The 22865-nt window shown below is 48.4% G+C and overlaps 2 long non-coding RNA genes across 5 annotated transcripts in view; one reads left to right on the forward strand and one right to left on the reverse strand.

Annotated features, from left to right (window-relative positions):
* LOC128115253 (uncharacterized) overlaps positions 1–22865 on the reverse strand; it is a 310255-nt gene that overhangs the window by 147014 nt on the left and 140376 nt on the right. Inside the window, exons 6-8 of one of the 4 annotated variants that reach the window (XR_008220050.1) lie at positions 15589–15716; positions 12833–13020; positions 12239–12290 (exon numbers count right to left, since the gene is read on the reverse strand). This is a non-coding gene — a long non-coding RNA (uncharacterized LOC128115253). The remainder of the gene's footprint in view (positions 1–12238; positions 12291–12832; positions 13021–15588; positions 15717–22865) is intronic. The other 3 variants (XR_008220049.1, XR_008220052.1, XR_008220051.1) reach the window with 3 other exon arrangements.
* LOC128115256 (uncharacterized) lies at positions 8653–20035 on the forward strand. The gene is made up of 3 exons (XR_008220054.1): positions 8653–9049; positions 10341–10450; positions 17932–20035. It is a non-coding gene; the product is annotated as an uncharacterized LOC128115256 (long non-coding RNA).

Genomic DNA, 22865 nt, shown 5'->3' on the forward strand with positions numbered 1-22865 from the left:
CCCCCCCCGCCCCCGCCCAGTGCCTGAGTCTCAGCTCCAGGACACCTCCTGCTGAAGCTGCTCAAGCCTCATGAGTGGAGACACGGTCTTGTGTGTCTTCCAAGTCGCTGGCTTCAGAACAATGCTGCTGAGCAGGAAGTGGAGTGCCCAGCTGGTAGGGGAAGCCCTGGTGAAGATCTAGACCTGCCTGCAAAACCGTGATCAGACAGCAGGAGCCACTGTCTCACCAGAGCAGATGTTGCTAGATTGCTACCAGTGATGAAGCTGTCAGGATGGCCGGCACAAGGGTCACCAGGGCTCTGCTGTTGGGGCAGAAGTACACAAGGGTCACCAGGGCTCTGCTGCCAAGACAGCAATGGATGAGGGTCCCATCAGTAGCAGACAGGGTCATCAAGGGTCTTGTTATAGTGGAACTATTTCATTCAGGCCTCAACAAGCATTGGCCTTCAGACTACCTTGGCACCGTAGTTATGGCAACAAAATGCACGGAGAAGTACAGGGATAACTAGGTCTACTGCGGTCATAACAGAGCTGTTCACATTCCCTTACACAGTCGGGGGAGGGAAATGTTGCCAGGCCCTCAGCCGAGATTCACCAGCAGCTGGGACACCAGGGCTGCAGCCTTCACTCATCACCCATGATGGAATGAGGCTTTATGGTGAGGCAGCTGCTTCTGAGTCATCATGTTCCATAAGTAACCCGTCATCCATGCGCCTATAAATAGCCCCAATAAACTAACTGGCTCACCAAACCAGACCCGGACAAAATTATTTCCTTGATGTGTCAGTTGTCTATCCAGGGAAGAGAGATGTTTCTTTACATTTTCTTTACATTTTACATTACACAACAAATCGATAGCTGGACTGGGACAGGACAGAGCCAAGGATGAGTCTGGGAGCAGAGGTTGCATGTCTGCTTATGGTTAGTAAGACACGCAGCTGAGGCTGAGCCATCTGAAAGTGGGAAATCTGCGGGTGGCTCCTAGGGCCACCCTCTCTTTTAATGTGGTTCAGAGCAGTGACCCCCCATGATGAGGAGCCAACCTATGAAACAGAGATGGAAGGACTGAAAAGTGTATCTCAGTCCCTGAAAGAAGCATGTATGAAATGAGATTGCCAGGAAGCTATGGTGGCAGTCACATGGCCCCTGAGATGGGTATGTAGTATTGCAGGTTGAGCTATCCACCCATAGGGAGCATGCCCATGTAAGGAAGGAATTACAATAAGAAACAGACAAGTGGGAGGCATCTCCTACACTCGCCTCTGATGTAGCAGGGAAAATGGATGAGAAGGATGAGGCATCTCGGCTTTCTGTTTCCTACAGCTCCTGGGAGTCGTAAGGCAAAGAGTACAAGACCTGTCCTGAAGAAGCCCTCAGGGAATCCAAAACATGGAACCAATGGGAAGAGTTAGACGATGGGGAGAAACAGAATGAGGTATAAATCATTCGGAGGACTAAGGAACTGGGAGTGAGAGAGGTCGTGTTGGATGCTGGTTCACCAGGCCAGATGGGACTGCATCTAATGGAGAGGTGAGTTAGGGCTGACTTAGCAGAGACCTCAGGACTAGTGTGGCAAGCTAGTGGCATTCTCAAGCCTCCTTATGGGACAAGATCTTTTTGTGATGACTGATACTCTGGCAGATCTAAGTGACTTAGGTTGGCATGTAAACCGGGTTTGTGAAGTACTAAGGAAAGAGGAGGACATCGCAGCAGAGGGGCGGTCGTTTGAAGGCAAATGTGGCAAGCACTGTGTCGGGGAGGAGTTCCTATGGGGAAAACAAACCAAACGCGTGGCTTGAGGACTTCCAGGAGGCTTTGCAACCTGGGGCAGCGGTGCGCTGTGAAGGAGTGAAGGGAGATGGGGATGATCCTGTTGACCTTCTGCTGTGAAGGAAAAAGATCCTGAGGGTCAGGAGCCTCCCAAGTGCCTCCCTCACCAAGGACCACAGTTGCCCAAAGAAAGGTCCGTGCAGGGTGACTTGGGGTTCTATTTGATATTACATAATTATTGGGCTCCCTGGTGATATGTGCATTTTGAGGTTTTGGTGAGTGCTGGAGGCAGATCTACCTTATTCACAGAAACTTCCCCAAAATATCAGAGCAAAGGATGAATAGAGAGAGAGAATGGAAAAAAAAAAACTGAACAAGATAAAACTTGTCTTAGAGATGGAAGAGAACCTCCTAACCCAAGTATTATTGCTGTAGATGAAAATATCAGTGTCCTGAATTCCATGGTCCTGCTCCTGGCCAGCAGTCTCCATCCCATGTTGATCAAATGTAGTCTGTGTTGGGTTCTGAGTGTTGCTGGATCCTGATGGGCACCAATCTCTCAGCTCTCCCAGTTCCTACAAGTTGAACATGGGGTCCCAGACATATATAGCATCTATCCAGGATTCTAAATGCAGCCAATGACAGGACAAGCTTCATGTGTGCAGGGAAATTTGTGTCCACCATGCTGTGAAGGTTCCTAGTGTCTATGGATGTGCATGTGTACACAGTTTTAACTATATGTCTATGCACATATATTTTTCTGTGTGTCTTTTTTGTGTGAGCAAATACGTTCACATGTGTGGCCCCGGATCTCCCATCTGGACAAGAGGTGAGTGCCTGGGCTCAGCCTAGATCCCATCCCTGGGCACCAGCCATTCCAGGGAAGACCTGCCCAACTTGGCCCCAGGTTCTGGCCATCGGGCAGGATCCCCTCCACCCCCACCGGGAAGGCTCCCCTTCTCCAAGACCCCCAGCAGACCCTGCAATCTCCATGCCCTGCCCCCACACCCATCCACCCAAGATCCCAGCCACTTCTTGAGACTTAGAGACCAGCCTCCAGCTCCCATCCTGCCCCGGACCTCCCATCTAGACAAGAGCTCCCATCCCTCTCCCCTCCCCCCCCCCCCCAAGCTCCCATCTGGACAAGAGAGAGAGGCTTCCTGAATCTGTCAGCTCTGTCTGGACCAAGAGTGCAGAAAAGACCAAGAAAGAATCCACAAGGAGATGGGCAGACATCAAGGCAGAAGTAAATACAACAAACTGAAGAGCAATACAGCATCACCAGAACCTAGCCCTCCTCCAACATCTAGACCTGAACATCAAAAAATGGAAGAAGAAGAAGAAACCAGCCTTATGAATAACATCATGAAGAAGGTAGAGGCTTATATAGAAGGAATCACAAATGAAATTGAGGAAAAGACAAACAAAAAATGGGAAGAATGCTATAAAAAACTAGAGGAAAGGGCAAATAAAGCAGAAGAAAACAGTAAAGCCCTGGAAGAAAACAATAAAGCCCTGAAAGAAAATCATGAAAAAGCAATGACACAGATGAAGGAAACAGTCCAAGACCAGAAAAGGGAAATAGAAAAAATGAAGAAGACACAAACAGAGGGAATGCTGGAAATAGAAAATCTGAGTAAACGAACGGGAACTTCAGATGCAAGTATAACCAACAGAATGCAAGAGATGGAAGAGAGGATCTCTGGCATTGAAGATACAGTAGAAGAAATAGATTCATCAGTCAAAGAAAACACTAAAGCTAACAGAGTCATGACCCAAAATGTTCAAGAAATTTGGGACACCATGAAAAGACCAATCCTACGAATAATAGGGATAGAGGAAGGAGAATAATATCAACTCAAAGGCACAGAAAATATATTCAACAAGATCATAGAAGAAAACTTTCCCAACATTCACATGTGTGTCTATGTGTAAAACATGATACATTTGTGCATTTAGCTTTCATTATATTTATGGTATGAATATATGTATTTGCATACATGTGTGCACCCATATTATGTGTGTGTGTATCATTATGGCTGTGCATGATAGCTTAGATATAAATTTATGCACCTGTGTTTAACCATATATTTATGTGTATATGGACTACAGGTTAGGCTTATTCATAGTCAGGAATTCTGAGCCCAGGCTGACAGGGTATCTCAAAGGCCAAGTCCTTGATTATGTGAGAAAATGGACTCCTAAGCTAAGGCACATGCCTCCATCTGCACAGTGTTTGAATGAAGTCATGGGTGCTGTCACCAGCTCGCTGATCTTCAGTTCAAATCACCAAGGGAGGAGCAAGTGTGACTTCCACTGCTTCAAGGTGATAAAACCAAAGCTCAGAGAAGACTCGCCTGTCATTGTCCAGCAAAGAAAAGAAAAATGGAGGAATAGAATTGTGTCAACTCTTGTTTCTTCCCTGAAATGGCCAAGGTGAATCTTCTAGGCATCAGTGAATGTGATGCACAAGAGGTCAGGTGTCTCTTCCAGGTTTCAGTGAACTCATATGGTTCAGACATCCTTTACTTCTTCAAAGCCAGACTGTCCCATAGCCCACCCAGCAAAAAATGGTCAGTCTCTGTGTCTGTCTGGCCCAGTTACACACAGAAAGCCTGAACTTGGCTCCCTCCTGCTCCTCCTGGTGAAGGCCCTATAGACACGTGTCACCCTTGCAGCCCTTCTGGAGCCCACATGTCTCCTCGGCCACAGCCGAGGTCTCTACTTCAATTCTGCTCTCTCTGGAACATGATGAAGAGAATTCAGTGTTTTCTCCTCTCTTCCCCACACTAAAATGTAAAGATTCTATGTGGAATCTCTCAGGGTCCAATGAACTGAGGAAAGTTCTCTACTGGACAGGGCATTCAAAGGGCCACATTTCACAGGCAAACCCAAGGTACCTCAAACTCTGGAGGCTCACCTAAAATCTGAGTCTGACCTTTGTGCATCCACAGTGTGCACCCAGCTGCTGCTCCATCCACACCGCTGTCTCTTCTCCCACCAGGGACCACACTAGTACAGAGATCCCTACACCACCCTTCAGAAACAAGGGGAGGTAAGAACACAAAGGACAAAGCCATGAGTGTTGCCCCAAAATGCCTTTGAACTGGGGACAATCAAGAACCCTCTGATGATCACCAGGAGGTCAACTGAGAGGTGAAATTGAAGTCTGCCTCCAGTTAAGGATCTTTCACACGCTAAGCTAGTACCACAGACTTCGTTTAATAATTCCAAATGTCCAATCTTATCTTCCCAAGAGGGGCTTTCCCAGACAGCTGATCTGAGTTTATAACATCAGGACCAGTAGGGCCAACACTGGTACCTGCCCTGCTTAGCATCTTCCTACCCTCTTCACTTAGGTCAGGATACTGGCATTGTCTTAAGTTGCCTGAAACCACTGGGTCTATGTGCTGGAAGCTGCCCTTAGTCCTGAAAGAGCAACCGTCCCGGGGGTCACAGGTGAGGGCTTTGTGAATGGTGGCTTCAGCACTACTGTGGCACCGTGATTACTGTAGTCAAGAGGGAATGACCACTGAGCAGTTTAGGGACGGGCAGTGACACCTAAGAAAGTCCCCAGGGTCACCCACAGGGTCAGAGGGTGTCTTATGTCCAAGAGAAGGTTTCTCCTCTTTGAGGGGAGTCCCGGGGAGACCCCGCAGAGACCTAGGGCCTTGCTAGGGCATGACTGCAGGGGCCGACCTCTCCCTGCTTCCCAGTTCCCTGCATCCGACCCACTGTGGTCTCTAACACACCCCACCAGGCCCACAATACTGTGCCCATTTTTACAAAGACCAGAGGTTCTGTAGCTCCCCAGGGTCTCATCTGTGGTGAGCGGCGAGGCCTCTGGGCCTCTCTTCCCAGCCCTGAGGCTTGTGTCCCTAATTCGAGCATTAGTCCCTACCCGGGAGGACGGTCTGTGAGCTGTGACCATTCTTTTTCTGCCTGTGACCTGATTCTATAAACTCCAGTCTGGGAGAAACCTGGAGCAGCGGCCCAATCTACAGCTTCACGCCGAAGCGAGCACAGTTAACCGAGGAGAATGGAACCTCCGTGTGCCGGAGGCGACTGATCCCTCGCCCTGGAAGGGTGCAGCCAGTGTGGACAAATCGAAGTCGAAAACAGGAGAAGGAAGCCGAACTCTGTGAGGCAGGCGGGCTGCTGGCTGGTTTGGGCGGCGGGCTCTGCGCACACACAGGGAGGGCACGCCGTCCCGACACCTCTGCAAACCCGTGGTCACTGCTCTGCTGTCTCTCGTAAACCTTCCATAAAACCAGCGAGACCAAGCCCCCGGCTCCCCAGGCGCCCGTTCGGAAATTTCATTTGCATTTGCGGCTGACAGTTTATGGGCGGAGCGCCATCCGCCTGACAGACGGGGCTCCCGACCTAGCCGCACCTGAGAGAGCAGCCAGCGCACCCACACGCACACTGTGTCCCACCCCGGGAAACCGACCAGTTCCCCTGCCACGGCCACACCGGAAGCCAGGCCAGAGCGTGAGCATCAGTGAGCTCAGACTCTGCAAAGCCCTAGTAAGCACCTCGGCGGTCACCAGTCTTCACCCGGACACTGCGGTGTCTGAGTCCAACCAGTACATACACCTGTGCACAGAAACGCACATAATGCAGTTATACATGCAAGCAGGTGCATATGTCATATCTGTGTATCACAACACGAACACATGCATGAAACACACTCGCACGTGTGTAATGCACACTTAGGCCAAGTATTGTATTATGCATGATATGTGTGCACACATATAAAACACATGCACACCATGTACACCTTTGCATACCACATATAAGGATACAACACATCACAGAGGCATGTATACAATGTACAAATATGTACATATAAGTATGTCATATATCTCATACTAGGCACATCTGTACAACCCATAGTCATACACATACATGTGTGCATAGGCTATATTGCACACATTACACATAGAAAAACATATACACAACATCATATCATCCATTAATACCAGATACCACACAGATATAATCCATAATACATGCATACACATGCACAACACACATACAGGCCACATATTTGTACCTACATGCACATATATGCACATTTAAAACACACAGAGACATACAAACACATGGGCATGGCACATACCACATATTCATTTGGTATTGCATACTGCAAACATGTAAAACACAAATACTTGTGTGCACATCCGTCATCACACGCTGACTAGAGGCAGTGGCTGTGATTGTCTCTGCCCTGTGGTCCGTGTCAGGGCCACAGATCCCAGAAGGACGACGGGGGGGGGGGGGGGGGGGGGGGGGGCATGACCTCAGGAGGTCACCATCCCTGTCCTCACACTGTCCAGGCCAGATGCCAAGCAAAGACCGATTCACACGTGCAGTGACCCCCGTGACTACCTGGGCCGCGGTGATCACCAGGTCACCAGGCTGAGACCCAGAACTACCACAGGGCAAGCATGACACAGTCTCCCCTGCTCCACGCCACTCTCTTCCCATCAGCCGCCAAGGACCCATCGGACCTGACGGGTCTCAGAGCTGAACCCACCACATCCCCGTGCTATCATGTTGTCTTATCCTCTTCCTCCCGACACCCTGGACTTGCCTTTTACCTGCTTTGCCCCGTCCCCACCCCGTCTTCTCTGTCCTGAGAGCCATGCCCATGACATCATACCCATGACATCATCATACCCATGACATCATGCCCATGACATCACAGCCCTTTCTCCCCACTGGCCATTTGTCTCCCCAGCCACAGTGCTCTGGGGGTGAACAGAAAGGCTGCCATGGGTGCATGCAGAGCATCCTCAGCCGTTCGTGGCTGCTGGAGACAAAGAGACATGTTCTTCACAGCAGCTACAGTGAGGCCGTGGGCCTCTGTAAGTAGATTTTATTAAATTCTGGTACATACACATGAGCGTGCTCAATCACACACACATGCACGCATGAATACACTCACACACATCTGCACACACATGCCTATACCTACACATGTGTGTGCACACACATACACACGTGTGCACACATGCACATTCACATGCATGGATGCACACACACACACACACACACATGCACAGTGGAGTGAGCAGGAAGGAGAATATCTAGGAAGAGGAAGGGGATATGCAAGACTGAGGAGAGAAAAGATAAGATCCAAGTATAGACATGTATGAAAATGTAATAAAGCCTATTGTCATATACTTCATGCACGCTAATAAAAATATAAATAAATGAAATAGAGAAGAGCGCCCTAAAGGGAAAACTGAGCCAGGACCCTGCTGCCAGAGTTAGGGAGGACTGGGGTCCAGGCCACCTTCCTGCAGGGGTGCGGAGGCCTCCAGCATCCCCACACAGGTGAGCACACGAGGGCCCTGCCCTGCAGGGCAGCTCCTGAAATATGTCATATGTCCCTAACACACTCCATCCCTGGAGCTCCCTGTAACCTGTGTCCATTCTCTAGGAAGCAGGCATACGTGGAGGTCAGGAAACTCTGTTTTAGGACAGGCACTAACAGGGGTCTTTATGTCGCCAGTCACCTGGAAGAGCCACACGTGTGCACACAGGGTCTCCATCACCACCCTGGGCACATTGTGTCCCCAGGATCACCTGCATATGCCGTGAAGCTTCATATAGGGAACATGTTCTGAGTGTGCGCGCACGCACACACACACACACACACACACACACACACACACACACACACACACACACACACCCCGTGAGGCCACGGCCCCACTCCTCTCCTGGGACTCTGCTCAGCCCCCGGGGTAGCAGCACAGGAGCCTGACCAGCTGCCCGTATGTCATTGCTACAAAAAGCCTGAAATTGCCGCGGGTCTCCCCACCCCCACCCCGGTCCCCGAGCTGCCCCTCCCCCACACGGCCTGCTCACAGCAGCAGGTGCTTGGACAAGCCCTGCTAAGTGAGCTAATTATTTCAGGATTTCTCTAATCCACAGACCCAGACATCACCCTTTGTTGTTTTGAAGGGGATTTGGAGATATTCAGGGACCTCTCCGAACAAAATTATGGAGTCGATGTTGATGCGGGCGCTGATGCCGCTGTGGACCTTGGTCCCCTCCCCCTCCATCTGCAAGCCTCCCTCCCCCGGGGCTCCTGTCAATTCCAGCCAAATTCACTGCTAACGGCTCTCGCGACTGGCTGCACGGTGCAGGGGGCCTGTGTTTTAATGAATTGAGGCTCTACTGGGAAAGAGACTGCACGTGTCTGAGGACTTCTCAGACCCCATCACCTGGACAAAGGGACTTTTAAGAGAGGCCGTCATTACCCAGGGTAGGTGGGTCCCGTCTGGATAGAAAAGCCGGTGCTCTGCTTCCTAGTAACATTTTTAAATTTTCACTGGTAGGTTTGATCCTATGAGCATCAGGGTGTCTCCTTGACAACCTGAGGATCAGATTTCTCAAGGGCTTCTTTGATTCCATCTAGAACTAGACCCAGGAGACGGAAGAACCCACCTTATTCCAGGAACAGTTCAAGGTCAGGTCATTCATTCTATGAGGACAATATCTAACTGGCTGGTTTCACCTTGACTGTGACTCATGGAATTATTGTCAGAATTATCTCTAAATGTGAACCATGAGATCTCAGTCTCCTTCCCTCTCTCCCTCTTTCTCTCATTCTCTCTGTCCCTCTCCAGTCCCCTCCCCCAAGCCCCCTCCCTTCTTCCCATAACCACAATGACAATGAATCCAGAACTTTCCAAGCTCAGGAACATCCAAAGTGAGTCCTGGCTGCATGTCTCTAGGGCACCGAGGGATTCTGGCTCAGTCTGGCCTCTGGCCTCCCTGAAATGGGGATAGACATCAGGGGCGTAACTGTGTTCCCCAAAAGGATATGTTGTCATCCTAGCTGCCATCAACATGACCTCATTTGGAAATGGGGGCCTTTGCAGAAGTCATGAGCTGAGATGTCATTGGAATGGGCCCTAATCCACAGGATCAGTGTCCTCATAAGAGTAGAGACACCATGCTAGGAGGGAAGGGTGGTGTGAGAACAGACATCCAGACACTGGGGAAGACACAGGTAGAGGAAGTGAAGTCACATTGCCTCAGTCCAGGCATCTTGGATCAAACAAGGCTAAAGAACAGACAAGCCCCCTCTAGTGAGATGCCTGCAGGTGCTTAGATTTAAACCCCTGGCATCCAGAGCCCTTAGAGATCGGGTATCAGTCATCTGGAGCCCCCACTGTTCTTCCTGTGGCACACAGGGGTTCTGGAAGCAGGACCTGTAAGGCTGGGCTTATCCTGGGAAGACAGAGTCCTGTGTGTCTATGGGAGACGTACTCCAAGACCTCTGGACACCAGCATGAAGGCTAACACTGAACTCTGCGTGCATAGATGTGTGCCAGCATCCACAGCATTAATTCTGCTAGAGTTGAGGGGAAGGACCACTAATGGAGGTTAGAGCTATTGTTAGGGGGATTGGTTCTAGAACCCTCCACAAATACTGAACTCGGCCAATGCACATGGCCCTCGTGTGAAATGGCATGAACAGGAACAGGATCACTGTAATTGCATACTGCATTACAGTATGTAAAACATGGGACTTTCTATCTCATTGCCAGGCCTGAGGGGCTGACACTATGGATACTGTGGATAAGGAAGCAGCTGGATACTTTGCTTCACTCCTTGTAGGGACTTGATCCTGCCTCCTGTGAAGAGTGACACCAGTGAGGTAGGATACAGAGCTGATCCACATGTTCTTCAGACTCTGTCTATGGCTTCTGTGGCTGCTATGTGGATAAACATTGAAGGTTGTTTGTGTTTGTGTGTGTGTGTGTGTGTGTGTGTGTGTGTGTGTGTGTGTGTGTGTGTGTGTGTTTCTCTCTGTCTCTGTCTCTCTGTCTCACTGTCTCCCTCTGTCTGTCTCTGTTTCTCTGTCTCACTATCTCCCTCTGTCTGTCTCTGTCTCTGTGTTTCTCTCTCTGTCTCTCTGTCTCCCTCTGTCTGTCTGTCTCCCTGTCTCTGTTGTCTCTGTCCTCTCTCTCTCTCTCTCTCTCTCTCTCTCTCTCTCTCTCTCTCTCTCCCCCCTCCCTTTCAGCAGCTATACAGAGAAGAAACTTTGAGCACATTGTGAATTCTGAAGTCCATACTTCCTCTGGGGAAAAAAAAATATCCTTCAGGGCTACCTGGAATGGATTCAGTTTTCCTTTTTTGATGTTTCTACATAATTTTGAAGTTTTGCCTCCAAATCTCTAACCCCTACATCGTTGACCCTTCCCCTCAACTCTAGCAAAACTAGTGCTATGAGGCTCATGCATTTTATTATAGCACTTACCATTCCTGTGCCACTGTGAGTGAGATGGGCCTTCCTGACTACAAAATGATGTCAAAGGCCATGGCACTGCCTTCCCATTCCATATTCTCGGGACTTAATATCTAACAGGGACCAAAAAGTATTTAGCCAATGAAATACCAGTCACATGGAATAAAGAATGGATAAATGGACAAATAAGTAGACTAAAAATAAAATAAGGGAAGAGGGAAAGAACTCTGCAAATTGGGGAAATTTTAGAAATTGGGTTGTGTGAAATAGACATGGAAAGAGATCTCTGAAGAGGGAGAAGTTTTTCACAAGGAGGCAAATGAGGTAAGAAGGAAACGTAGCTTGGCAAAGAAGGGGCTTTGGGAGCCATCTGAGCCCACTGCCCCGTGCTCACAACCCATTACAAAGCACAGACCTGGCATAAACAGAAGCCCCAAGAGAACACCATCCCACACAGGGATCCACACAGGCATGGATGGTTGATTCAGAGTTTATAGCTAGGCATGGGAGCAGCCTTGAGCTAGCCACATCCCTCCTCCCTGTCTTGGGTTCCTTACCTAAAGCATACCTAAAACACAGGTCATTCATACCACTCTAGAAACAAGACCAAATGAGGCATGCAGGAAGGCCTGAGCCTGTCCCAAGGAAGACTTGAATGTTCTCTACTTTCTCAACCCCCCAACTTCCCACACTCCTGGCCAGTGGGAAGCCAAATTCAGAAGCACATGTCCTGTGTCCTCATACAGAATGAATGACAGTCATAACTGCTATCTATGGCTTCTGATGTCAGCCCCAGACACGGAGGACAGACTGAGAGAAGCTTGTGGCAGACTTCCTGGCACTCTTTAAGGTGGAACTTTCATAGCTCTAACATTCCAGCCATGAGCAGACATCCCAAAGACATTGCTTTATTCAAGCACAACTTCAGAAAGGCTAAAAGCATTGGGATCAGCAATAAGGAGGAAGCCCATCTGGGTTCTGAGACCCTCCGACTCCCCATGGAACCGCCACCTTCACTTGAAGCTTGCCATGACAATGACTTTGAAACCACGGGAGCCCAAGAAGTCTATATGCATCTCTTTGCATGAGGACTCCACTATGAAAATTCTCATTATTTCCCACTTCCACGGGGAAAAATGCATTTCCAATTATGTTAAATACATGATTCACATTATTGCTAATATAGGCTATACTTACCTGCTGGCACATTCAATCTGCACTCTCTGAACATCAATATTGCTCCAGATGCCTGCACGAAACAATTTCTATGCTATTGCCACTATTTTTTATTCTTTTTTAAAATTTATTCTTTAGAATTTCATATATGAGTTCTGTATTTGTATCATTTCCACCCCTTTCTTCCCTCCAACTCCTCCTCTGTCCCCCAATTCCTTCTCAAACTCATGATCTCTTATTATTTACAATGGTTACATATATATTCACATATAAATTAATAAACACAATCTACTGAGTTCATTTAGCATTACTCATATGTACATATGTGTTTAGTGCTGACCAGAGGGGATTGGATAATCTATCAAGGGCCTCAGTCCTGAAGAATACTGATTGTCCCTCCTCTCACAGCAGCGATTATCTACAGCTCTTTATCTAGGCATCCAGGGATGGGGGCCCTGTGACATTTCCTCCAACCCCATTGACACGTCAATTGGTTGTGTCATTTTTCTAGTCTTGCTTAGCTAGCCATATTGTTGAGACTTCATGGGTACAACTTCTCTGACATATGTAGAAGACACTACCTCCCAGCACCCATCTTGGTCCCTGGGCTCTTACAGTCTTTCTGTCCTATGTTCCAAAAAGTTCCCTGAGCCTTCGATGTAGAGGGTGTGTTGTAGATGTGTCACGTGGTGCTGGGTACCTCACGGTCAGGGTCAATTGTTCTCTGTGGTTTGACCAGTCGTGACTTTCGAGGATGGTCTCCATCTGCCGCAGAAAGAAGCCCCTTTGATGAGCAGTGGGAACTGTGCTTATGGACACAAGGATCAGTATTTAGAACAGAGTTAGCAGTTATACTAGTTCACAGAAGTAGCAGTGGTAGATTCTCCTCTAAGGTTATAACCCCACCAGCCACAGGGAGTGGATTAAGTTTCCAACACCAAGCATGAATTCCCTCCTATCAAGTGGACTTTAAATACAATTAGACAGCTGTTGGTTACCCCTGGGATAGAAGTACCACTGGTATACCTTTGATGCTATGGGTATTTGTTGTGGTATATAAGCATTATAGTTGGGTAAAACTATTGATCTCCTTTTCTTTCTTGGAAGCTTATATGGCTCCTTCTGGTATTGTGCAAGCTAGTCCTCCAGAAGGAGGCTTCCAGGTCAATTCCAGCTCAGTTGCTTTGTCCAAAGTGGGTGGTATGTCTTCAGTAATAGGTTCTTACCTTCCATTTCTGAGAACTGATCAATACTGGCACTATTTTTCCAAGCAACTAGAAAAAAAATTCTGGGAATTCTAACTCATGTCAATCACCTAAAAATCTGGCTTCAGGACAAGAAGGTTGTCGCATAATTTAGGGAGAAAGGGGATGCCTGTGCCCCAGCACTCAGAAGGCTAAGGCAGAAAGATCAAGGCCAGCTTGAGCCACAGAGAGAGACCTTTTTGAGAGAAAAGTGATGACTAGGAAAAAGAGGGAGATGCTACCTCTGTCCTGGCTGTCTAATGGCTACTTAATCTAAATTTTTTTTGTGCTTCAGTTTCCTGATTTATAAAACATAATATCACCCTAAGCCAGGGGTAGCTGGCATGTGACTGTGTTTAGCAAACCCTGCAGAGTGAGGAAGATCCTGGTGAGTGGAGTGGACTCATTGTCCAGCTGTGTTATTCAGTGATTGTCACAATTGCCTTTCTCTGGCTACCACACTGAACTCCGTCCAGGTCAGACTGGGCCTTGCACATGCCCTGCTAGCTGACCTAACCTGTGTTTGGGATGAGAGCCATCTCCTGGCTATGTCCGAGATAACCAAGTCTGAAGTTGAGGTCACGATGCCTCCCTGAGCAACCGACCAAGCCACTGATGTATCAGGTCCCTTGGGTAACCTACAAACACTGAAACTTGCACAAGTCCAAACAAGCTTCTCTCTTCCCCCAAGAATGGATCCTGTTCAATCATGTTCCCAGCTGATGGCACCACAGTGGAATTGACTCCCTGGAAGCCATAGGGCTCACATGTCAATCTGACCAATGTGGTAGGAGTCCAGGAACTTGGTCCTGAGCATTCTGGTGGAGTCAATTGCCTCTCCATTATCTGTTACCCGGAGTCCAAATGTCTAGGCTCATCCTCCCCCACTTGTAACTCTTGCTGAAGGTGGAGGTATCTCTGAGAAACCCCAAACTTGCTTTCATGTGGCCGTTTTTGCAGTTTTCACTGCCCAGATACCAAGTGTCGGGTCCCAGACTTGCAGTTAGTCAGTTTCATTTTTGCTGTGCTGGGGATGGAATCCAAGGCCTTGCACATGCCACGCCACATCCCCTGACTAACCCCGAGACTTTGTAAAAACTCAGATCAACTTCATGCTGCCAAGGTGTCCTTGCTCGTTACTTTCCTAGTCACTGTGACCAAACACCTGACAAGAAGTGGCTTTCAGGGAGGAGAGGTGCATTCTGGCTCCTCACAGCTTTGAGAGATACAGCCCACCAAGCGGGAGAGGAGGCAAGAGCCTGCGGGTATGACACCTCACCTCCTCACATCTCAATAGTACAAGAAGAGAAGGAGTTCAAATGAGGAACCAGGGTCCATCCCCAGCAGCCCACTTCCTCAGGCTAAGCCCCCTGTCCTAAAGGTTCCATGCCCTCCCCAAATAGTGCCACTGTGTGCAGACCAAGTGTTCATACACATTAGCCTGGGGAGGGGGGTTCAGGTCATCTTCAAGCCATAAGATCTGTGAGGGGCTGTCTCTGCTCTCTGACACATCCACCTCAGTGCACCAGCCCAAACACAGCACTGTGTGTTGTCTATGGATACAGGGATGCTGTCTCTCTATACTTCCCAGACACCATGACAACCAGATCTGTGCCCAAACTATTTGGAAGACAAAAATAAACAGCAAAGCATTTTCTCCACCAGCCATTGTGGTGGCTATTTATTAATGAGCAGCCAGTTTGTCATATAGGATTTTTTTTAAAGTTCCCAGACGTGTCTGTGAAAATCACCTACACAGGGACCAGATGTTGATGGTGACTTCTCTGAAATTGATGCAGCCTCTTGGTCTTTTAGGAGGTGACCCACTTATCCACACACATGTGGAGGTGCTGAGAGCAAGTGTCAGCCCTCCTGGCATACTCCAGGCCATTCTCAGGTCTCTGGATATCCTCTTGAGCTAATTGTTTCCTTCAGACATGCTTGGAGTACTGGCCTTCCCGGTATCCAGCATCAGACACGTTCCCCCATGTTCCTCCCACCCTTTTGCAAGTAGCATGTGTCTCTGCCATGATAGGACTCTGTTGCCTCTTAAACTGACCCCAAACTGCCCTCATTCACTGTAACATGGGACTGAGCATTGTAAGACAGACAGGTACCATCACTCACCTGTGACCCTCTGTTGAAAGCTTCTGGGATGCCAGTGGCTCATTCTTGGTCCCTGAGGGCTGCTGTATTTCTATTATGACACCCACAGAGGCACTAGCAGTGGTCCAGAGATGTCTCCACAATATCACCTGCACACAGTAGGCACCCAAGAAATTTATTAGCAATACTGTAGCTCACCTATAACCTCCCAGCCCTGGACAGTATATTGTATACTGTCACGTTTCTGCTGACCACCAGCTAGTGACATCTGCCTTTCACACTTAAACAATTTAATGTGTACATGCATTTATTCTGGTTAATAGTAAGTAAATAAAGACTACATTTTACTAGGAGGTGTGACAACACTATTAAACTCTCACGTATAGAAAGCCAGATGTATTAGCTACATATGTTTCCAGTCTTATTCTTCACTTCTATAATACTGGGTGAACTTCTAAGGAAAGAAAGATAAAGGAGGAAGAAGAAAAAGGAATGAAAGTGTCTGGCAGACACTTATTTTTAAAAGTCACCTTCCAGCTGAGGAATGGCTCAGTCTCTAAAATGCTTGCTGTCCAAGTGTGAGACTCACATTCAATCCTAATAACCCACTTTGAGAAGCCAAGCACGGTGGCACACACTTGTGATCCCAGTGCTGCAGAGGCAGAGACAGGTGGAGCCCTGGGTTGGCTGGGCAGCCAGCCTGCTCTGTCTGGTGAGCTCCAGACCAGTGACAGACAAAGTAGAGAATGCCTGACAAACAGCACTAAGGTGGACTCTGGCCTCCACTTGCATGCATGCATGCTCCAACACTCACCCCCACACACACTCACATACTCATACTTGCTCAATTGCATACTTACACAAACTTGCTCATCCACACACTTGCAAACTCACACATCATTCTTACACTCACTCATTCACATACATTCTCACTTGCACATTCATGAACTCACATACCCATACAATCATGTACTCACACTTACACAGTAATATACTCACAATTGCTCATTTGAATACTCAACTTTCACATATATTCACAGGCTCACACACGTACACGCTCTTACACACAGGTACTTGCAAACTCACATGCTTACACATGCAGTCACACACACACACACACACACACTCATACATATAGTTTCTGCTTAATGTATATTCACTTTCATGCTATCAAAAGTCAAACCATAATAAGCCGGAGGCCACCAGGTAACCAATGCTGATTCTTTGTTAGCGGGGAGATGCCCAAGAATGTGGGATTTTCTATATAAAATGTGGTTTGATGTACAATCTGATGTGTGATTATACCACCTTTAAAAATGCTGCTTTTTGAAGTATTTAATTACTTGAAGAAATGCTTAGGTGATGCACACAAACTTATTTGCACACCTTGATGTCAAGAAAAGTTCTACAGGAGGAGCTGAACAAAGGGCTAACAATGGTGATGGTGTCCCCTCACTGCACAGCTGAGGACAGCTGCTTTTACCTTCTTAAAAGCAAACCCTACAATGTTTGAACATTTCCCAGTAAACATATATAATAAGGTGCTCTGAAAATTGGTCTTAAAACTAAAGAAGGCTAGCACTGGCTTTTCTAGATTTTGTCTTCTTCATATCCCTCTTATGATGTGTCTGTAAGTTCAAAGGATAAGTCATCAATTTCCTCCCACAGATAAAGACTTAGTTTTAAAGCAACATGAGAGCCATAAACAGGAGGCTCTGAAGTTCCTGGGAGGGTGGGAGGGTCTCTCACAGCCAGCAAAGTGGGCTATCCAAAGAGAGGATGAAGAGTGTTGGCATCTCTGAAGAGAAGGGCATACTGATCTGGACTCCATCTCAAGAGGGAAATGAGTCAGCGACATGGTGCTGAGGAACCCTTGAGCCTAGCCCTTGGCGGCCAAGAGAAGAAGGTGCCTTCTCTTCCCTTCATCTCCACAGTGTGTAGACTTCAGAGCCCACCAGCTCCTCTCAGTCCTTTTCAAGCTGGAAGCCCACTTGCTGCCAGCTCGCTAAGGAGAAGCATCCAGCATCACATCAATAGGCAGTTCATCTGTTCAATGGGATTCTGACATGTAATGCAGCACTGGATCCTCAGACCCTCTCTCCTGCCTCTGCATTCTTCCTGGTGGGCTGAAGTATCATTTCTGGCTGATAAACCCTGAGGTTATATCCACAGCCATGACTCCTTTGGTAAACCCCCGATTCGTTTCCACCCGATGCCCTTCAGTGATTATAATGGCGAATTTCACAAGAAACTCAAATTTTAAATAAAAAAAAATGAGAAGGTCTGATTCCCCAATTCCCTAGCTCAGGATGCCTCCCATGGACATTCTCCTTGGTAAAATTGGGACTTGCTTGTATTTTCCAGGTCAAGAGAACTGAGAGCCATAGACCATTAGGTATGCGAACCATACTCAACCTGTTCTCCCTGGGAGAGAAGGTGATCCAAAGGACTCAGAGAACTTCTGGAACTTCTGGAAGCCATGCCTTTACATCTCCCCAAAGCCACAAAGTGAACTCTATGGTCACACCCTGTTGCCCCCACAGAGGACTCATGCAGACGTTGAACAAGCTCGCCACCCCTTGATACAATAGCTCAAGCTGCAATGGGGGCTCTGACCCTCAGAGAAATGGTACATCACATCCAATGGCAGGGGACCATCTGCTTGTCTCCTCTGCTTTGACTGTGTGGCCACCCAGGTAGGATGAGAATGTCCAAAACAAGGAAGGCCAGAAGGTTGGCTTGTCCATGTTGGCCACTCACCAAGTCAGCCAAACACAGAAGTATTCTTGGTTACATGGGAAGCAAAGGTGCCCTATAGATGTAGTTTTCCTGGTCCTGCCTGGCCCACGGTCAGGACAAATCTCTTTCACCCACCAGTCCCACATCTGCTTAGACCCAACTGAGTAAACACACAGAGACTTATATTGCTTGCAAACTGTATGGCCGCAGCAGGCTTCTTGTTATCTAGTTCTTCTATTTTAAATTAACCCATTTCTATTAGTCTATAAGTTGCCACGTGGCTCGTGGCTTATTGGTACCTTACATCTTGCTTGTCATGGTGGAGGCTGGCAGTGTCTCTCTTGACTCAGCCTTCCTGTTCCCAGAATTCTCCTCTCTCCTTGTCCCATCTATACTTCCTGCCTGGCTACTGGCCAATCAGTGTTTTATTTATTAACCAATCAGATCAACACATTTAACATACAGAACATCCCACAGTAGTGCCCTAGTCAGAAATGGAGTTGCTGGCAGCCCATGATAAGCTTCCATCAAAACTCTCTGGCTGGTGCCCACAGGCTCTGGTTTAACCCACACGCTGGTGAAGAATTATTCCACAATTCAGAAAAGCAGATAGCAAAGTCAAGTCAGTGTTTTCACGGCCCCGGAGGGGATGATGGTCACTGGGCTCCCAAGGTGGGGCAAGGCCCTCGGCACCTGATTAGTCACACCTTGAAATAGGATAGCATCCTCAGCTGCCAACCAGGAAAAGAAAACCTGGAGCCCTGCTCCCAGGGAAAGTATCCTCACACAGGCAGGTGGGTGTATTTCTCTCTTTGGTCCAAAGCAATTGGAATTTGGTATCTTTTCCCTTGCCTGGTGGGAACTCAGGTCGGGCATGCCCATACAGTAGCAGAGCTGCTGCTCTGAGTCATGTTTAGGGAGACACAGACAACCTCCCTATCCATAGTCAAGGAATCCCCCACACGATGGAATTACCTGGATAATGACAGACCTCGGGACCATCTGACGGCAGAAACCTGACTTCACCATCTCTCTCTTGAATTCTATAGACAGGGTACCCGGGGTCTAGGGAGAGTCACTGATCAAAGCCACATGGGGGAGTCAGTGAGATAAACAAACGAGCACCATACTCCTGGGTCCTTGGGTACCCAAATGCAAGCCGCTGGAGGACAGGTGGGTTGCAGAGCATGTAATTAGAACAAAGGGCTTTTCTGTATCAGAAAACCTTGACCTCTGTGAGGTCAAAGTTAAAACCTTCCTTTTGTTTAGACAGAAAAGGGGAAGTGATGAGGAAATGTCTTTCTGTAGGCTGTGAAAATATGTTGCTCTGATTGGTTGATAAATAAAGCCATTTGGCCAATGGTAGGGCAGCTTAGAGGCAGGCAGAAAATCCAAACAGATAGACAGGAAGAGCCTTGCCGGGCATGGTGGTGCACGCCTTTAATCCCAACACTTGGGAGGCAGAGGCAGGTGGATCTTTGTGAGTTCGAGGCCAGCCTGGTCTACAAAGGACAGCCAGGACTGTTAACACAGAGAAACTCTGTCTCGAAAAACCCAAAAAAAAACAAAAAACAAAAAAAACCAGATAGACAGGAAGAGAAAGGAGAGGCAAGGCAGATGCCAGACGCCACCAAAGGAACAACATGCTGGCAGACCGGTAAGCCTCGGCCACGTGGCAACTTACAGATTAATAGAAATGGGTTAACTTAAGATATAAGAGTTAGATAGCAAGGAGCCTGCCGTGGCCATAATTTAAAAATAGTATTAGCCTGTGTGTGTTTATTTGGGTCTGAGCGGCTGCAGGATGGGTGGGTGGGAGAGATTTGTCTTGACCATGGGCCAGGTGGGACACAGGAAAGCTTCAGCTACACAGCTGCATACCAGGTGTTGCACCAACCACTTCTTCATGTTGTCTCACTTCATCCCCAGCAGTCCTACAAGGGAGGTGCCATTGCTCCTGGCATGCTACTGACTTGGGTAAGGCTTTACACAATAACCATGACTTGAAAAGGCCACCAACAGTAGCTTGGCCTCCAGGAGAATGCCAAGTGTTCACATGCCCACAGGAACAAGAAGTCCCCAGCTGTCACAAAAGACTGAAAACAGTCCAGTGGAGCCCCAGTGTACTGTTGCAGCCATCAGGATACTGGCCCTCCATGGAGCAGGCAGATGTTCTGTGTGGCTTCCCACAGAGAGTGCTTGCAGGGACAGCCTACTTTTCTGCACGTTACAGATGAGAACCTCATCTGTGAGGGTTCTGTGACCATCTGGTGGTGAGAGTCCCCATCAGCAGGAAGAGCCACCACGGCTCCTCATGTAACAGGGCTGACCTATGTTCTTGGCCCATCTTAGACAAGCCAAGATGAGACACAGTGAAAGTTAAGGCCAGCATGACAGATGCCTTTGCTGGTCCAGCCCCTTGTGTCTTTCAAGACCCAAGAGTGGGCCCCACAGTCCCTCCCTCACCCTTCCATGCTATTCTGAGGGTCTACAGCTGTCTTAGTTGGTGTTCTATTCTATGAAGAGACACCATGACCAAGGCAACTCTTATAAAAGAAAGCACTTAATTGGGGCTTGCTTACAGTTTCAGAGGTTTAATTTATCAACATCATGGCAAGGAAGGACGGCAGCACCCAGGCAGCAGGGGCATTATAGAAATAGCTGAGAGCTATATCCTGATTCACTGGCCAAGAGAGAGACGCCAGCCTTGTCATGGGCCTTTGAAACCTCAAAGCCCATCCTCAGTGACACACTTTCTCCAACAGGCTACTACACCTGACACTTTCAAAGAATGCCACTCCCTGTGACCAAACATTCAAATTTATGGGCCTATGGAAGCCATTCTTATTCAAACCACAGCAGTAGCCATTGCCAAGGTGCTGCTCTAGATGCACTAGAAAGGATCCCCTCTGACCTGAAAAGTGCTCACAGGGTGGCCTCTGTACAACCCCAGAATCTTGCAGCATTTTCTAGTAATCCTGCCACACAGACACTAGGTGTCTGGAAGCTTTGAGAAACATCCTTCCTGGTTATTGTTTAGTGGAAGAGGCAGGAAGAGGCTCTGAGGTAGGGCACGTGGGTGCATATCAGGATCATGATGATTTTGTGCCATCCCTCAGACGGTTTGTGTGAGCCATGGTTCTCCCCACACAGAACAGACTAAGCTTCTCTAGTTGGTTTGGGAGTGACTGTCTTGTCAGGGGAGTCAGTATTCAGCCTGACCTTTCTAAAACGAAAACACCATGCTTATGTGAGCAAAGCCATTTTGAGCCAGGGTTTTCCCAGGCTGCCCCACGTCCATCACCCCGTCTCTAAAGATGATCCCCACAGGGCTGGTGACTCCGAGAATCCATTGCGTATCTTACTGGTTGTGAGAAGGGACACCGGGCATCTTATCACTGATTGCAGAACTTGGATCCTCAGGTCCAAGCTGAGAGAAGTGATCAATGAATTCAGAAGGGCAACAGCGGCCAATCACGGTGTCTTCCCAAGCCCTTCCTATCAGACTCCAGCTCTCCCCGCTGACAGAAGCCGTATCAGTTCCTACCCAGGGATCAGGATGACACCTCAATACAGCAAGTCTCCCCGAGACAGACGACAGGAGTGGAAGTGAAGTTGTCAGTGTTTGCTGCATCCTGACTCCACACAAAGGAAGGTTTGAGCAAGCACCACCTTCCCAAACGCTTACCGAGAATGCCTGCTAGCCAGAGCTTTCAGGGAGTGACAGTCCGGTCTCCATGGTAGGTACCGTCACATCGTCATTTGCAGAGGAAGACAGTGAGGCATGAGAGGTTGGGTAACTTGCCCCTGATCACACAGTGCAGCAGGTGCAGGCAAGGCTGGGCGATGACTGAGCGTCCCTACCATGGCACATTTATGCCTGAGGGGTGTGCTACACTCCTGTCTGCCATCCGTGTACTTATGCCACATGTCGTGTTCATCAACCCCCTCCCCCTATCATTAGAACAGCTCCATGGGGCAGGAAAAGGGATCCAGGCACCAGAGTATGGGAGAGAGCAACATTAAACCCAAATGAACAGGAACCGGTAAAAGGAAAAACACGGCCTGTGAGTGATAGGGAATGGCAGTCAGTGCCTGGAGGAGCAGCCCTCTGATACACAAGGTGACCTCACACATACATACACACACACACATACACACAAGCACGCACGCGCGCGCACACACACACGCGCACACACACACATAGGAAATATGTGCTGCAGGACCCACACAGTATTCTGGAAGACCCACACTGCAGGGCTGTTGCTCAAGTTCCTTCCCCCAGGGGAGATATAAACAATGTCTACCCCTCTTTCTACGGTCTCAATGACAAATAGAGGTATGATTCCACCAAAATGCACTCTGAGGGACAAATGAGTTTATTGGGCTTCCTTACAGAGTAGTGAGTGAGGGGCCCACAGAAACAGTCACCCTGAAAGATCTGCACCCAGTGAGGATGATAGCTCCCCCATGGCCACAGAGATGGAGGCCTCCTCCCTAGTCCTTCCAAACTATATACTTCTAGCCCCTCCCTGAGGCCACCTGCAATTGGAATACAA

The sequence above is a fragment of the Peromyscus californicus genome, unplaced genomic scaffold, assembly GCF_007827085.1.
Source record: "Peromyscus californicus insignis strain IS unplaced genomic scaffold, ASM782708v3 Scaffold_1__1_contigs__length_55948999, whole genome shotgun sequence".
Lineage (NCBI taxonomy): Eukaryota > Metazoa > Chordata > Mammalia > Rodentia > Cricetidae > Peromyscus > Peromyscus californicus.